Source organism: Anoplolepis gracilipes, chromosome 10, assembly GCF_047496725.1.
Source record: "Anoplolepis gracilipes chromosome 10, ASM4749672v1, whole genome shotgun sequence".
Classification (NCBI taxonomy): domain Eukaryota; kingdom Metazoa; phylum Arthropoda; class Insecta; order Hymenoptera; family Formicidae; genus Anoplolepis; species Anoplolepis gracilipes.
The window spans coordinates 10,474,654-10,480,935 of record NC_132979.1 but is presented as its reverse complement, the minus strand read 5'-3'; the positions used below and the strand labels follow the sequence as shown (position 1 = coordinate 10,480,935).

Genomic DNA, 6,282 nt, shown 5'->3' with positions numbered 1-6,282 from the left:
ATTAGTTTCAGAAAAATTAATTTTTTATGAAACTGACACACAACTATCCTGCATCTGATTTGCGAGATTCAAATTTATGCCAAAATAGACATTTAGCATCAGTCATTTAAATATTTGCTTGAATTATCTTTATTATCTAATTAAATTCTATCAAATGGTTAAAGTAAAATATCTTGAATATTGTGTGTTTAAGATAAATATATTAAGAAAAAAGTTTTAATTTTGACAATTAATAAAAAAGTAATAAAATGTTTCCATTTATAGGAAAGTAAAATTGATTTTGAAATAACCAATTTCTTGATTTAATGTTAAATTAAAATCACAATCTTTTTTCCCTTTTGAAATCAAACAACTTTGTTATGAAAACTTTTACTTTATTCATCTAGATAAAATTTTCTAAACAGGTGTTTTATTTAAATTGAGACACAAAATATTGAAAAAAGTACGCAAAATTAAAAAAATATATTGGATAAAAGTTGTTTTGTTTTGATAAGGCCAACTTAAGATAAGCATAATTCAGTTCAAGTGTTTCTGAGATTTCAAAATTATCATACTTTTTTTTAAATAGAATTATCCTAACATTTTTAATAATCGACTTTTTGCAATAATTGTCAAAAATTTTGAAAATAGTCACAAATTGAATAGTTTACGCGATATTTTGCATTTTAATTTAGAATATTATTTTGACACAGAGGAAATATCTCATAAAATATTCATTTCTTAAATCTTATTTGGTAAAAATTCCGAAAAGGGGACCCAGTCTCAATGACCTTAACTTTGACATATGTTATCAAGATCACACTATTCTGAGTAAACCTGTAAAAGGTTTTAAACTTCGATCGTTGTTTAACTACAAAAAAAGTTTCAGTTATTATATGTATTTTTCATTATATATATGTATTGAATGTGGAACTATATAATGACATAAATTATCATTTCTCCATAGCGAAAGATACGTATAACTAAAACTTTTTTGTTTAAAACTTTTTAATAAACAACAAGCGACGCTTAAAACTTTTTTGAGGATACTTAGGACAGTGATCTTGGCAACATATATCAAGGTCAAAGAGGTTAAGTTTCTTTTTCGGAATTTTTATCTCTTATTGTAATACTTTTATAAATAGAAAATAAGACAAATTAATTGTGTGAAGAAAACATACTCTTATTATAAAAATATGTAGCTTACAGTATGCAACTAATTATGAATTTTTTACATCAATTAATTTTGTAGTGTTTTACACTAGTTAAAATGTATTAAAAAAATTATTTGATTTTGAAGATGAGATGTTTTGTGGTGAGCATTTTATTTTAGGTTGTTTCTGAAATTTCATTATCATTTTTATAATGTTCTAATTTTTAATGTTTTATTCTAACTCTTTCTACATAAATTTTTGCAATATTTGACATACAAAATTGTAAGAGTAGAATAGTCAACAATTTACTTACTTATAAAAAATACTTTAATAAAATTTTAAATTAGGTTCAGTTACAAAGATATGATAAAAATTATTTTTTTTAATACCACTATACAGAATGAGTAAAAAGTATGGAACTGCAAAATCACGAAAACAAGACATTCAAAGAAAATTATTTCATACAAAAGTTATAAAGCGTAAAAAGATGTATTCAACGATAATATGAGTTGGATCATAAGTGACTTATTGTTAGTCAAGGTCAGGGCAAAGTCATCTTGAGTTTTAATAGAACTCCTTATTTTTTATTGCACTTTTTAAGGTCTTTTTAAAACAGTAAATTTTATCCATTTTGAATTAACCGTTTTGAAGTTATCGAATTTTTTATAGTTAAGATATTGATGGCTGTAAACCTAACCTAACCAAACATAAAAATTGTTCATTATCTAGCTTTACGCTTATTTTTATTTATTTTTTTGTTCATATTTTTTCAGCAATCATAAGCTACAACATATGAGAAAACTAATTGATTTTATCGAAATCCAATTTTATAATAAAAACTTTCATTAGTACAAAATTGAATTTACAATAAAATTGGTTCCATACTTTTTACTTATCATGAATAATAAAACAAACTACAATAAATTTTATATGAATGACAAAAGTTCATTTTAAAACGCGAAGATAATAGAAGAATAACTATCTTTAAATCATTATAAAATATTATAAAAGTATAAAGAAAGAAACACAAAGTATAAAAAACATAGATACTAATTCAAATTGTTGTTAAATGGATCAAAAGATGCTATCGTACGTTGATCGGTGCGTATTCTTTGCATCTGAATGGTGCACCTGAAGGTCCAGCAGGAACCGGCAAAACTGAAACTACCAAAGATTTGAGTAGAGTTATCGCTGTACAGTGTATAGTATTCAACTGTTCTGAAGGTCTCGATTACAAGAACATGGGCAAATTCTTCAAGGGTTTGGTGAGCTGTGGCGCGTGGTCTTGCTTCGATGAGTTTAATCGTATTGAATTGGAAGTGCTGTCAGTTGTGGCTCAACAAATATTATCCATAGTACAGGTAATATAATAAATAAACAATACATACTTAAATCTTTTTTGATTTTTGAATGAAGCAGAAAGTATATATATATATATATATACAGGGTACGGCTCTAGAATCCGGACAAAATTCGATTTGAAATTCTCGCTATATTATAATTCCACTGGATGCGCTACATGGCATTAATGTAGATAAAAAGTTTGTAAATAAAAAATAGCGGAACATGGGTTGCATAGAAGAATACGAAGAACAGCGATAATCAAAAGAAAAGCCTTCGCGCCAGACGGATATTGTTTGAAATAATTAATTTCTTCAAATACTCCCTATCAATAGTTACGATATTGTACAAAAGTATACGGCTTCAGAGAAGTCTGAAGAAGTATCCGCCACCCCAGCAACAAAGATACATAATCGGCAGAGAAGTACAAAGACGTCGGAGCTCATAAACAGAACTCAAGAGATTTCGGAAGCTCCAGAGACATCTCTCAAAAAATTAGCATACACTTTGGGGGTGAGCGAGAGAATTGCGCGTCAGCTCAAGAAGTGCACAACAAAACGGTGCACCTGCTCACACCAGCCATTTGGTGCAAAAAATTTGGGTCTCGGATAACGTCGAACTCTTTTGGTCCAAGAATTTCTGGGCTTCTAACAGCCCCGACTTGAACCCCCTGGACTATTATATATAGAGCGTTTTTGAAAAGGTTACTGACAAGTCGAAACATCCTAATATGGCTTTCTTTCAGATCGCTATTGAAGCAGCGTGTACGGACATAGCTTGAGCGTATTTAGAGGCTGCGTGCAAGCGATTCAGGAATCGAATCGAGAGGATAATAACGGCACAAGGGGTTATATTGAACAAAAGAACCCACCAACATGTATATAAAAGCATTTTTTTGTATGTTTCATACTAATATGGAAATCTAAATTTAATATGTGCCTTTTTCGACAAAACTTCTTTTGTCCGGATTCTAACACTGTACCCTGTATAAATTGCGTAACTACTCGTTGTAAATTTTATAATACTTTTTCTTAGAAACATGTTATATATTTTCTTTACATTAATTGATTTTTCTCATTAATCTTAACATAAAAGTATTGAGGTAAAGTAATCAAAAAATGATTATTTTACGAGATATTTATGTAAAATTATGTTTTATTAAAATATAAAATATATCGTAAACTATTAAATTTTTTATCATCACATCTTTATAACTTTTTACGCAGAAAATTGAGAGAAATTAATTTATATAAAAAAATTAGATCCCATTTGAAAAACTAGATTGACTTTGATATAACCTTAACAAGGGCCCAAGGTCAAACTAACATGGCTATCTCTTTTTTCCCTTTGAGCCAAGTAACTTCTCTCTAAAACATTTCTTTTTATAAGAATATTTTAAAAGGCAGCTTTTAGTGACTCACCCTTTATATATAATTGAATTACACATAACACGCAATAAATATGCCATATATGTATTTTAATTTCTATAATTTATATTATTATTTTTTATAATATAGGAGAATTAAAAAAAATAATTTAATAAAATGTAATAATTACATATACAGGGTGTCCCATAATTCGCGAACCATCCATCAGGTGCAGGTAGAATAGGTTAAACTGAGTAAAAGAGTTATGTACCATTTTGCAATTTTCACAATAGTTAATGAGATATTAATTATAAGAGATCAGCTAATCGGCACCCGGCAGGAGCGCGCGGCACGAAGAAGCCTTCCACTGTTATATGATACTAGGCGACGATGTGTCTATGTATCTATGTGACTATGCATGTGACACTTCAGGTTGTCAATGCAGAGTGTTCCTCCCATCGCTTCGTCGGCGCGCCTAGTATCAAGTGACAATGGGAAGCGTCTTCGCGCCGCGAGCTTCTCGCGGCACTTTATTGGCTGATCTTTTACAATTAATATTTCCTTAAATATTGAGAAAATCGCAAAATGATACAGGACTTTTCTGTTCAGAATAACACTCTTTACCTTCCCTTAAAAGATGTTGCGCGAATTGTCGGACACCTTGTATATATATATATATATATATATATATATATATATATATATGTATATATATAGGCTGTGCGTGCTGGTTTGGAGACGTTCGTCTTTGAAGAGACCGAACTCAAATTGAACCCAGCTGTTTTCGTATGTATCACGATGAATCCTGGTTATGCCGGTCGCTCGGAGCTTCCAGACAATTTGAAAGTCTTATTTCGCACAGTCGCTATGATGGTACCAGACTACGCGATGATCGCTGAAATTTTTTTATACTCGTCGGGCTTTGGTTTCGCCCGTGAACTTTCTACAAAAATTGTTACTACATACAAGCTCTGTTCGGAGCAGTTGTCTACGCAGTCACACTATGACTACGGCATGCGTGCTGTTAAAACTGTTCTTTCTGCAGCCCAGAACCTAAAATTAAAACATCCTAGTGAAGATGAGGCTATTCTTCTTCTGCGCTCATTGATTGACGTAAACTTACCTAAGTTCTTAACACGAGACGTGCCCCTCTTCCAGGTATGTAAAAGAATAGTATTAGTTTTTAAAATATATTTCTGATTTTTTATAATAATTGAAGTAGATAGATTTGTAAAAATTTATTATATTCATATAATCTTATTTATATAATATATTTATATAATTATATTAAATATAAATTTATATATTTGTACAATATTTATTGAAAAAAGCTCTGCAGGTTAAAATGTTTGCCTTGGGAAGTAAAAATCTTACCACATTTTCTACTCTACTTATTCGATTATTTTCTATGATAGTTAGAACTTATGTAGTTTGCAAGAAACACTTCACTTTTTACCATAAATCCATAAATTTTAAGACTTAAGATGCAAATTTCAACTCTGCTATTTTGTCGATTCTATTTTTCTTATTTCATCTTTCACATGACAATCAGAATGCTCTACTTATTAATGTTATTTACTTTTACTTATTATTATTACTAATGTTTATTTACTTTTACTTATTATTATTATACTCATTAAGTCTATCATTTATATAATTTATAGCATCTCTTTCTAAGAAGATCAATTTATATTTATGCTATATTTATGTTTTTTGTATCATGTATAATGTTTTTTTTAAAGAACTATAGCTCTTTAATTTTATATATATTATCAAAAAATACAGTAAAATGTACTAGCAAAGATTTAATGTTATATAATTTCAATTTTTATAGAATGTTAAAATACCAAATCAAATTAACGTATATTTATCAACGACACATCTTTATAATAAATTATTTGTATTTTTATATAATTTTTAGAAAGTTATTTTTTAATAATTCTGATAATTACATTACATTATAACGTAATACAAAAAAAATATGTAGAAATTAACTTTTTTCTTATAATTTGAAACGGATAAAATCTTTTGATAATTGATCAATGTAAATTATATGGTTTTCGAATATTTCTATTTTAAATTAATTGAACACTCAATTTGTTCAAATATATATCCCTTTCAGGGTATAGTGTCTGATCTTTTCCCGGGATTGATTCTACCTTCGCCGGACTACAAAGCGCTTCTTTCTGCAGTAAATGATATTGCTCAGAGACAAAATATTCAAACAGTGAGCGTATTTTTACTAAAAATTATACAGACTTATGAAATGATGATGGTTCGCCACGGCTTCATGTTAGTAAGTAATTGAGAAAGTAACGCTACAATGATTTATGAAATTAATTAACTATCTTAAAAATTTTTTACAATATTAAATAATAACAACTTTTTGACAGAATTTAAATATTTATAGTTTTCATTTTACATACCACCTCAAATTTTAC

At 28.6% G+C, this 6,282-nt stretch overlaps 1 long non-coding RNA gene across 1 annotated transcript; it reads left to right on the top strand.

Annotated features, from left to right (window-relative positions):
- Positions 1-2,385: 2,385 nt before the first annotated feature.
- On the top strand, positions 2,386-6,048 carry LOC140670168 (uncharacterized). The gene is made up of 3 exons (XR_012047479.1): positions 2,386-2,494; positions 4,559-4,999; positions 5,964-6,048. It is a non-coding gene; the product is annotated as an uncharacterized lncRNA (long non-coding RNA).
- Positions 6,049-6,282: the final 234 nt, after the last annotated feature.